Here is a 12,549-nt window from a genome sequence, read left to right on the forward strand (position 1 = left end):
TTGTTTCTACAGGAATGTGAAAAATGTGGATCATTGGGAATAGCTGTTTTAAAAATGTTCCCATGAGGAAAATGGGTAAGTTTTACATAAACTCACATAGCGTATTTAGGTTAGGAACTGTTATCAGCATTTAAGAGATAGAAGGGTTAAATTGGAGCCCAATAACCTTCATCATGTCCTTTTTAATGCAGTAAATTGCTGCACTTAGACTCGGTTCCCACATGCTGCTCTAAAAGCATTAGGAAAGAGTAAATTGTTTTTAAAAATATTTATACTTAATGGCTATCTTGCAACTACTCAGCAAATCTCTACTGGCTCTTTTGTTCCAGGCTTTTAGAATAAGTACATTACCTTATTTTTGCAATCTTTCCAACTAACTGCAGTAATAAAATGGTTTCACTGGCCATCTTAAAACATGAGTGATAATTTAGATGAGGATATTCTTTCCAATATTTAGAAATTCACCTTCTGCAGTTGATTGCCACCTATACAAGACTGGCTTTGGCATTATTATTAACTCCTGGTTATAATTTCTGAAGGAAAAAGGTCTGCATTTTAAAAGAATAATAACTGCATTTTAAATTGTTATACTGCAATGGAATCAAATTCTGGTCATCTTATTCCTTCACGTGGATACATTGAATTCAAATGGCCTTGTAAGACAGCGGTATTACAAAGACATACAGGTATCCTTGGCCTTTTTCGCTATGAGCAGGCTGACGTTAATGGAAGTGCTATGTAAAGTTAAGAACAGGCATACTTTAGCAAGACAAAACGGTGATGGGAAGTTAACTATCAAAAATTATGTTCCGGTTGTTTATATGATAGGCACAGGGAAGGAGTGTTACCTTACCTTTGGCTGTCGCAACGGAGGGAAGACACAGTCACTCAATATGAGTGATCAGCAGACTTCGTTTATTGTCTCTTACAGTTGCCTTTTATGCCTTGTTATAATTAGCTCATATATATTACAAAAGTTAAGCTCATTATTGGTTAGTTGCCTAAATACCAAGCCCGCCCCTAGTTTCTCTTCTGTAGTTATCTGTTCCCACCTGCAACATTCTTTTCCCACTGCAATCTTCCTGTTATATTTTTGCTTTACTTCAGATAAGCTGAGAGCGATGTGCATTTTTGTCCAGCCAGCTGGACTATGTCTATGTGATCCTTTTCAGCTAGCCAGTTATCCACATTTGGCTTTCCCTGTAAAAGACCAAACACCACACTGCCTTGAGCTCCTTCACAGTTCAAATCCATGGAAGCTGAGGAAACACAGTGCGGTGGATGACTGAGTTCAGATCCTTAAAAACACTGCTTTTCTAGGCTCATGGTCTTTTTCAGTCTAATTCACAGGTGTGTTAAATGTTTCTGTTGTCCTTTCAGGTCGTAAGGAGAAAAAATATTTGTAGGTATGTTTTAACTCAGTTTTCACGGTATTCATTTGTACTACTTCATGCAATGAAGTAATTATGTACTTAGTAATTGTCTGTTCCAAAAATTATGACATCCACAGGAACATTTCCCTCTTGTTTGAACCACTAGACAGAAAAGCTTCAAAAGGTTTTAGAACATTCCTGCACTGGCCCCTGTAGATTGACAAAGCAATATAATTTTTTTTCTGACTTGTATGGGATTTTTATTTTTGCTCACATCAGCCTTTATTGTTTAGTTTAATGGATTTACTGGCCATTTCTGAGAAACAGACTGGTTCCAGTATTGTTAATTAAGTTCTACAGCCAAGAAACAGCAAACCAAATGATAGATTGGGAGCCTTACCACTGTGGCTATCTACTGCCTGAGGAGAGTTTGTCCCAGAATAGCAAAGAGTCTATCCCTTGTCATATCCATTTTTATTAAAGAATCTGCTCTGCAGCGATATCTGCCAGGTAATTAGCCTAGTTTCAAGTGGCCCTGACAGCATGTGGCATACACACAGCCTTCTCTGTAAACTAAGAAGGAGTTCATCTGCATACAGCCTCTAGGATGCAGCTTATCACTGCAAATTACAGAGAGGTATGCATTTTCTATTCTTATACACAGGAACAGCTGGAGTAGAAACTGGTCAAGAAAACGCAAGTGAGGAATTGCCAGTATGAATGTAATGAACTATCGAGCCACTGACCTCAGTGGCCCTGAGGAATGGCTTTGAGACTCTACCTGGAAATTTTAGAAAAGATATATAGGCAAAATCTGGGGATGCAATCATATCACTTTATGATGTAACTTTAGGCTGCTCTCATAAACAAGGCAAGCAAAAAGCCGGGGTGCAGCAACAGCTAGAGCAACACTTGGAACAAGGTTTTTCCTGATTCATGGACCAGGCAACAATCCGCCTCACCACATCAATTAGGAGATGTATGCTGAAGATAGAGTCAGACACCTTTGTCTGATTTGGGTGATGGGCAAGGGATTTATACCTTTCACGTTCCACAGAGCCGAAGAACAGGATGGGACTTCATATAAGCTCATAAACCTCATGATGTTTTCTTAAGGCCACCCAACCCAGGATTGAGCAGACTGGGTAAGAATTAGTTTTGTGCTGGTTTGAAGTAACATCCCATAGCTGTGGAGAAGAGAGCTTGAAAATCTGTACTACAAAGGCACAAAAAGCTGGATGTAGGTAACATTAGAAATGCATGACTAACTCATTGGCCAAAGTCAGTGTGGTAGTTTTTACCATCTAGCTCATGATTTCTGAACATTTGGAAGGCAACACTGTGTCCTTCATAGAATTGCCTCTGGGTAATTCCTGTATTGTCATCCCTGTGTTGCAGATGGGGAAATGGAGGCCAAATGTGCTTTACCTGAGGTCTCACAGTGAGCCAGTGGCACTGTAACAGTGGCATTCAGAATGCCAACACCTGCTCCTCATACTTCTTCAGCAACAAAGTTTTAAGCAAAATCAGAGAAAATGAAGGATGATTACATACCCTAGAGAAACTGCAAAGACTTCTGAACAGGAATTATGAGCTACTGCATCAAAGGCCCCATGCTTGACATTTATTGGCTTTTTGATTAACGTTGGGGTAATTTTACTATCAACAGTTTCTCATTAGGAACTGGCAATGTTCTTTCTGACCATTATCTTGCTCAATATCACATTGGGTTGCTACAAAGAGCAGGGTTTTTATGTAAAATCCATCCATCTCTGTAGCTGCAAAATTTTGTAATAATTCTACGTTTAAATAATCTCACAGAAGTGCTTGCTGCCTTCTCTAAGCAACAGGGATAATAGAGAAACAGTTAAATTTTCATGAAGGCCTAAAGCTATAGGATAAATCTCATACTGCAATGAGTAGGATTAATTTGTCTTGATTTCGCTGGCATTGCACCTTGATCATACTAATTCTGAATTTAGCCACTGAATAACACATCCCCATCCTGTTCTACACTCACAAAGGAGGGGAAAAAACAACAGAGCTATAACCTTCGATTTCTCCTTTGTATGATGTACCATCTCCTGGCTGCTTGTTGCCAGTATTAGGAATTATTTTTGTCAAACCCATAGCTTTTATAAAAAGAAAATAGTAGAAATGTACCCCTAATATCACTGTGTATTTGAAAGGGTGAAATTGTCCGTTAAACTTCCCTGTGTCCAAATGTAGTCATATTCATTATATGGCCTTTTAAAAGTTAATACTTATTTTAAATATTTGTATTCTGGAGTCATGACAATGCGAGCATCACAGAGTTATTGTATATTTTATTGATCATGTTTGTTATAGAGAAAAAATTAAGAACAAAACCAGGTGATAAAATAACAAATTGAATTTGTAGTGCTAAAAGTTAAGCCACATTCATGGGTTTGATTCATGACTGCTGTTCCTAGCTACTTGATACAAGAAAATTTAATTTCCCCTCTTTAGGTAGAATAGTGTTTTCAGCCTGCCGAAACCAAAACTTGTAATGCTGTGGAAGTAGTTCAAAATAGGAAACATTCCTGTAGCCTAGATCAAAATACAATCATCTCTTTAAACTAACTTTCATAGCAGTGCAAGTTAACCTGTTGGACTTAATACAGATATAGGTATAGGTCTCGACCACCAATTCTGCTGAAGGAAAGTCACCTCCTGGAAAGGCATAAAAGGCATGGATAGCAGGATCTTAGACTATCTGCAATTTGGCTCATTAGAGCCACATGCCAGTGAGGTCTGATGTAATGGGTCATGTCTAAGAAAGCAGAAGCTCCAACCGTAGTCTGCTCACTGAAGGAGTCTTTAAGGACAAATTAACTGCAATAAAGAGAATGTTGGCATTCAGGCTGCCTCAGCTGCTGATGACAGAGAAGTCCTTAGGTCTTCCAAAGGGGACTCAGGTTTTATTCCAGACCTGTCCTCCTATAAAAGTTACAGTGGATGAAATCATTTTTGGAAAGATGAGTAATGTTTTCCCTGTCAACTCTACCCTGTCAACATTAAGGATAATGTAATATATACCTGCTCTGGTCTTCTCCACTTCCTGGCCCAAAATCATTCTCAGTGTAGACAGCGAGTGATGCTTCTGGAAAGAAACAATAAAGAATTAGTAAAACTTATATAGAACATGAGGGAAAGGAGAAAGCAAACGAACGCATTAAGTGATTCTCCTAATTCTAGACACAAATATTTTGTTTCTTATACCTCTTTAATAAAATGTACCCTTCATGCCATTAAAACTTTATCCTCTGTTGTTTAAGGGCATTAATCCTATAACAAAAATCTCTATTCTGAGTGTTAAGAGATTATATAAATATAGACATGATGAATACTTAGTCTCCGTTCTCTTTCAAGACCTCACTAGATTAGGTTAAAAATACTTTAAGATTAGTGTGCTTTTTCTTGCTTTTTTGTTTTTGAGTCTTTAGTGTGAAGGCAGAATTTTAATTCTGTTTTATCCTCTCCCTCCTTGGGTTTGTTGTTTGGTTTTTGTTTTCATGAGTGCTGAGGTCATTGCTTCTTGGCCTGCTTACTCCCATACAGCATTGGCCTGAATTGCAACTTTGGTTGAGCTAAGGCAATATCTAACTTTGTGAAGGAAAAAAGAAAAGGAAAAAAAAAGGAAAAAAAAAAAAAGAAGATGCCAACAATATGATCCATTCTCCTTGCAGTCAGAACTTGTAGCTTATTTCTGCTTTAAATTCATCTGACTACAGCTTCCAGACAGGGTAATAGAGCTGCTTTTCTGTGGGCTCAGCTAGATCTTTCAGTATCTCAGCAGCCTTTATGTAAAATGGGGCTGATCATTCTTTTTTTTTTAATTATTCTTTTTTTTTTTCCTGTCTTTTCTCTGTAGACAAGCTCGCCAGTGGAAAATTGGCTCTCACTCTGTGTACACCTTGCACAACAGCTTAGATGTGGGATGATTGATATGTAGCATCTAAGTTATAACAGGGAGAAAGGACATTAAAAAATCAAGCAATAAACACCGAAAATCTCTGAGAGAGGTTCCTTCAGTTTACTGCAGATCCTCAGAAATCCTTGCTTGCACAACAGAAAACCCATTTTAAAAGTGATGGCACTATTAGCAAATTGTCAGCAGAGGGCAATAACAGCTCACATCGTGAAGCAAATCCTGGTTACTGTGCCAGACCAGTTCTGCCAGCGTTGTTTTTCTACTTGCCTGCTCACAAGGAACGAGCCCCTAGGTTAATCAGGCAGCTCTCTGAACAGTACGTGTCTCAGAAAGCACTCCTGGAAGTCATGCAAGTCATGGGTCTAAACTCTCTTCTTCCACTTTCTCTGCAGCCCCTGTCTTTGCATCCTCACTGATTACATCGGAGGATCAGTTGCAGTCCAATAGTCAAGGGACGGTTTGGTACCAAATGCTAGGAAGATCTTTGGAAGCAAGAGGAGACCCTGTTCTGCTTTAAGAAACACAGTTGTGAAAAATACAGATGTGTCTGGGGTCCTGGACCAGTCAGCAGAGCACAGTTTGGGAGAGCCTCGCTGTTCTGGCTTTCCTAGGGAGTTTTAATTGTAGATCCAAATGAGCTTGTGTAAATTGGTAAAAGGTTCTGGAGGGAACAAGTGATTCAGAAAGACCTTCCAGGAGACTGGATCAGCAAACCAGGCAGAAGACGTGAGCAGAGTGTGACAATCATGCCTTCATGCCTCTTTCAGAACAAAGGATAAATCCACAAAATCAAAATGGATTTCTAAAGCTATCTTCGTCAAAGGAGTTAAGAACAGAGGACACCATTAGATTTTCTCTCTTACAATCCAAGATCAATTCTGCAGGCCAAATCCTCAGCCAACATAAATCAGTGCAACTTCATTCAGACAAAGCTGACAGGATTTTATACTGTCATTCCAGATATATACTGCAATCCAGAGGATGGGTCTCTTAGCCAGAGTTTGACCAGCCAGAATCTGTGTCACCTCTTCCACCCTTCTTAACAGTGAACTAAGTGACACCCACCACCTCTGGTATCCATGGCTCAGTTTCCCCACCTGTAAAGCAAGCTATAAAGTTCTCTGTGACACACTTACAGCAGTGAATGATAAAAACTAATCAACTGTGCTACTCACAGCTTGGTGATGAACTAATGTGCTTGTCACACTGCTGGCCCAGAGTCTGCTGGGTAGATAAGAAAACTGCTGAAGGTGTTAGTCCAGATGGACTGTAAATGCCAAGGCACAACAGGAACTGTTGAAAAAATAAAAATATTCTCTCAAGTCCTCTCCCAGCAGGAACAATATTCCAATTGTAATGCAGATACCCTGCATTCATCCCTCATCCATCCCTTAGGGCAAGTGAACACTTTGCAAGAGTCTGCTAATCATTAGACTACTGTAAATACTGAAAAATACAAATGCCAGGTGTTTCTTTATCTGAGCTTTAGCTGTACGTCTGGCTTCATGAAAAGTAAGAAAACATGACCATGCATAATGATACCATTATTAATATTTGGAATTTCAGGGAACAATAGTTATTAGGCTGAATTAACTGATTCTCCCCAAATTCCCATACTGTAGAAAAAGGATGGGGAACAATTACATTGTTCAAAGCCACCACAGTAAACATCAAAAGAGCCAGTTGTACAAGGCTGTGCTGAAGCTACAGAGAAATTCAAATAAACAACATTAAATGACCAGCTCTGGAATGCAGTGAACCCAGGCTGGGTCAACAAGCACACTGATAAGTGTGCCAGGTGACAAGTGGGGTCCAGCCCAGGCTAAATCTCCGGCAGCCCATGGTAACGGGGTAGAGGTTATGGCAGCTTTGTGCTTGGCAGCTTCTAGACAACTCTTACCAGCAGACTGAGTGGAAGATGTAGTTTAACTGCTTCATCAGTTTTTACTACAAAGGCTCTACTCAGACCAGAGTCATCCCTGTCAGTCATGATTCAATGCCTTTTCCACTAGACAGCTTTTCAGCACAGTACAATTGTGCTCCCACACAGCTGAGACAGATGTGATCTGTGCCCTCTGTTTCGTTTTCCTCTCTGCCACTTTTTGATCTTTCTCTGACTCAGAGAAGCTGGTGCACACAAAAGCCATTTCAGACTATGGCCATCTGTAACCACAGAAATTGAGCCACCACCAGTAACACTAAAAGCAAGAAGCAGAAACTTTGAAAAGAAAAGCAAATATTACCTTGGAGTGATAAGCAGCTATAACAACAGACTTGGCAAGCCAGCATTTTAAGCCAAAAATATGTTAAAGAAATATTTTTGCAACCTTTTTTGAAATATTCTCTTCAAAGAAGCTAAATGCTGGTCTTAGGAAAAAGGTACTGAACATCAGTTTTAAGCAAAGTTATTTTATTCTTCTGGATTAAAAATCTACATTTTAAAGAGTTTAAACAAAAGTTTATGCAAGCATTTCCATATAGATGAAAAAACCCCAACATTCTTTTATGTGGACAGAGAGTTCCTGTTAAGGCAGTGGTTGCATAGAGGATACAAAAATAGCTGGTAACATAAGTATATACGGGATGCCATTAAGAAATCAGGTGCTAATGAGACTGCTCAGGACTGATTCACGACTGCCCTGTGGCTATTCCATGACAGCTCTTCCAGGAGGTGTTCTAGCAGCCATGAGTCAGATCCCTTCCCCTGTGTCGATCCTTCGGCAGGAAACTCCCTACAGAAAAGCTGGCAGGTATGTCCTTAAAGGCAAAGGAACCAGGGTTTTCCCGTGATTTAGCTCTTCCAGCTGCAAGAACTGAGGCAGCTTGGAGTGAGCACAGATAAAAGCAGCCTGAGAAGTCTCTGTACAACGGCACAGGCAGGAACCCGTCAGCATCGCAAAGGTATGAAAGATGGCTGTGAGCCAGTGTTATTCCTGTTGGTCCTTGAACTGATGCTGGCTCTGACACCCTTGTGATCTTGAACACAGGCCTAGAGGACAGACTCTTTATTGCCTGAAATAAAATCCTGCCCTCAGTTACCCTAGGCAAGGTTAATGACTATAATTTATTAAAAGACCTATAATGATTTGTTAAATGATGTTGAAAATGGTAGTTTCATGAACACAAGTTACAAAGCAACCTGACAAACAAAAGGTTTGCACTGTACTTCCTTTTAAAAGGAACATGGCAGATACATCTATTTCTCACTTCTTTTGGGCCAAGAACAACACATTAACTATATACATTCGTATCTACCATATACATACAGGTGCCCTATACCATATTATTTCTTGATGCCCCAAATGCAACTGCACAATGGTTTCCTTCCCATTGCATGCAGTCCATGGAATTCACAATAATGGCACCGATAGCGGAGTCTGCGTGGAAAGCAACAAGTGAACTAACTGTAAACCACTTCTCTTATTGCTGTCTTCCTCTAGCAACGTAGTCCCAGCGAAGCAGCACCCTTCCTTTTGAGAACCAGCAAAATATCCATAGGCATTACCTCCCAAGAGGCAGGGCTGGCAAGAAGGGAAGAAATTAGTGCGCAGGTGACCTCACCTGTCCTGTTTGTACTGATGTTATTCATAAAACACTTTTATAGCTATTAAAGAAAAGCCCAGTATTAAAGACTAGCAATGTTACTTTGGTATTTAGCATTTGCAAGAGACCCTGCATGGCTGGAACTCAAAAGTCTCCAGCATTCAAACAATTTTCTCCCCTTTCCAGGGTCATATGCTCTCACTAGCCTGTTGTAGATCTCCTGATATCCAGTGTTTGGAGCTTAGGTCCCCAGCCAAAAATTATATCCAAGCCCAGAGCTAATTGTCTAAGTTCCTTCCATAGTTATAAACAGAAATAAATGTTTCAAAAGATCAAAACACCCGAACTACTGGAAGGTACAGAGCTGCCTAGCAGCAGCTGGTAGGGAACTGATGTCTCTGAGCACTTGACCTTCGCCAGGGAAATCCTTGAGAGCTGGAGTCTGACACATTGTCCTGAGCATAGGAATATTTTCAGGAGTAGAACAGGGCCACTGTTTTCCTCTTGAAATGCACAGAAGATTGTAAAATAAACTTTTTGAATGCTATTATGTTGCTGTGCACATATATCGTTACTTTGCACTTATTTAAGAGCTTGAATATTGCTTTCATCTTGATGTAAGCCTTTTTTATATACTTTTTTTTTTTTTTTTAAGTCAGGAATGTCTCTCCCACTCCAGTTTTAGAGATGCATATGATAGCAGCGTCCTGACCTTAGAAACTGAATTCTTAGTGCAAGATTTGGTACTAATTGTCACACTACCTCTTCCATTTGTCTTTGCACAGCATCAAGAGGATAAAAGGTGGGTGGGTGGAAGCAGTAACAAATGCGCTTTCATTCCTCACTTTTAAGGGTGAGATTTCCCTTCATGGGGGTAGATCTCAAATTATTTACTATTGGAGCCTGATATCTTTAATAGTATCTTCTTTCACCAACAGAAGAAATTATTCTGAAAAAAAGCCAGTTCTCTGCTTGTTGCCACGGCCAGCTGCATGCAAGTACAAAATTACAAAGCACTCACTTAGTTGAAGTGAATACTTCATTAAACAATTAAGCAATAAGGCAGAACAAAGGCTGTGGTTTCCAGGCCTTGTTCTGTAATTGTATCCTACAGCATTAGGAGAACCAATGCTCCCATAGGGTTGCAATTTAGGCTAGGATTATCCTCTAATAACTTTGTCCTGTGGGATTAGAGGATTGCCATGATGGGGAATTTTTTTATCCATCAATGGCAATGTAAAATAGATGATTTGTCCTTGAAGTTCTGGAGGCGAGGATTCACATCTCTTTCCTCCTTTCATCATCTTGCTGTAATGCCTTGATTAGAAGCTTTTATCTCTGCTTTCACTTTCTGAACCATGAAAGCTATCCACCAGCATAGTTTCTATGAAGGTACAGTACACAGAAAGCCAGTTTATAAGTAAGTAACACTGAGTATCCCCAAACACACTGTGGACACTTTGAGCCTGAGTGACATTGAGGATGGAGAATGTGTAAGCCACTACGTTGAACTAAGTTTGCGCTGAAATTTTCTGTTCATCTCATACAGCACGTGCAGCTAGTGAACTTTCAGGTCAAACTGAGAGAGACCTACAGAGGTAAGGCAGGTGCAGGTTTAGATGGCTGGTAAGCAGAGATTGTTTGGATTGCAGATGAAATTTAAATGTCTGAAGTCCATCTACATTCTGCTACAGAGGTCTAAACCCCTTTCTTGATCTAGTAAAGCTCTGATTCAGCTCCTAATGAAATTACCAGGATTTGTTCTACTGACTTGAAGTTGACCCTGGACAGAGCCCACAGCCCTACCAGAATCCCTTTCCAGAACAGTTACAAAACATCCTGGATGGCAACAGCAAGTCCTTGCCTCAAACATGATACATAAGGAATCCCTCCATGCTGTTCTCTTTCTCCATATTCAGTTCTGCTGAAACAGAAAATACATCTCAAATGCAAAATACAGCTCACTGTATGACAGGACACCCTGTCCTTGGGAAGTGGAATTATGATAATCCAGATTCATATTACGGGTTAATGGAAGACCATTAGAAGAATTAACTTCCAGTTCTAACAGGAATCAAACCAGAAATTAAAAAAAAAAATATCTAAACACATAAACCCCCACAATTTAAAAAGACAAGTTTATTTCTGAATATATGTATGTTATGCTGTCTTAGAATAAATAATTTTCTATACTTCTTTGATTCTACTTGCACTCCTCCCCTTTAGAAATAATATGATTAATATTTAATTAAATTCAGTGGCATATGTCTCCATTCCCCATAGGAAAATAAGTTGCATTCATTTCAGACTTACTGACACTGGAAAATAACTAGCTGCCTATACTCACTGGAATGTATGGGAGAACAAACTATCATTAAAAGTCAGAAAATACATGTTTTAAATAGTAGAAGCCAAGAAAAAGCTATTAGGTATATTTTTGTATTGCATTAACGCTACAGGAGCCTGCTCAAATTGGGCCACTTTCAACCAGCTACTGCAAAACCAGTGGAAGGCCATCCCACCTCCCTCTGAACAGACAAAACATGGGACAAGGGAAGTATTTGCTCTAACAAGTAGGATCTGCTGAAGGAAAGGATGAAGGACTAGATCCAATAAGGATTTAGGAGCCAAAACGAGGATTTAAGTGAAAATGAGGTACTGAATGCCAAAAATACACCCCAGCTCCCCTTTCCCTCCCCCCAGCTGAACTGCAGACAAACCCTTGAAGATAGCAAAACTCATCAGGTAACTTCTTTCTCTGTACCTGCAAAACCTTTTCTCATCAGTGAGGTGTACTAACATCAGAAGTAAGGCAAGGAGAGAAATCAGGTCCAACTCATTAGACAAGTCACTAGTATGCCTGTCAGGTTAGGCTCTGGGGCCACAAGGAAGAGGAACATGGTTTGACAGAGACAGAAGGCTGTAGGAAGCCACAAAGACAATATGGAGAGCTCTGGGGGAACAGGGTAAGTCAAGAAACACTGGTGGCGTGGGAGTGATGATGGAGGAGGCAGAAGGGATGGCTTGGGGACAGTGAGATGGCCTCAGCAATACAGGAAGGAGATAAGGTACTGAAGAGAGAAGGAGGCAGGAGTGAATCTGGGTATCCACAAGACAAAAGGAGGACTGTGAAGGCTGGCTGGAGACAAGCTGATAACCACAGCTGCCTCCAGTTGTGCTTCTGCACAGGTACAGAATGGCATGGGCCACAGCAGTTTCAAAGGCAATTTCTCAATTAATTTAGAACACAAGCTGGAACTTAGATATTCTGGCTTAATCACAAATAGAACTAAATGCTAAAGGTGTTCCTAGACAGCGCCCAATAAATGCTGATTGTGTCTGCTCTCCACAGATCCTATCTTGGCTGGGTTTTTACAGCAGATGATGGTATCTTAAGTGCTTGTCGAGGAATTGTGAGTCTAGGAGACTCAGTTGTCTCTGAACAATCACACCATTCAAACTCACCTCTCACTTTCCACACATGTACCCTAATCACTCAGGGGAGGAATGGGAGTTTCTGTCTGCAGCTCAGAATTTTTCCTGGCCCTGTGGCAACAGATCTGGTTTGAGAGGTTGTTATTTGTCTCCCTCAATGTAAAGTTTGGTTTTGTCCCATGACACTCTAAACAAAGTACAAAAATATCTGTGTAAAAAAAAAAAAGATGATACAAGCTCTGC

At 40.1% G+C, this 12,549-nt stretch overlaps 1 long non-coding RNA gene across 1 annotated transcript; it reads right to left on the minus strand.

Moving 5' to 3' along the window:
* Positions 1-3,683: 3,683 nt before the first annotated feature.
* On the minus strand, positions 3,684-6,708 carry LOC121088895. Its single transcript, XR_005828049.1, has 3 exons — positions 6,504-6,708; positions 4,434-4,497; positions 3,684-4,334 (listed from the first exon to the last, which is right to left on the minus strand). It is a non-coding gene; the product is annotated as an uncharacterized LOC121088895 (long non-coding RNA).
* Between the last annotated feature and the right edge of the window lie 5,841 nt (positions 6,709-12,549).

The sequence above is a fragment of the Falco naumanni genome, chromosome 5, assembly GCF_017639655.2.
Source record: "Falco naumanni isolate bFalNau1 chromosome 5, bFalNau1.pat, whole genome shotgun sequence".
NCBI classification, from domain to species: domain Eukaryota; kingdom Metazoa; phylum Chordata; class Aves; order Falconiformes; family Falconidae; genus Falco; species Falco naumanni.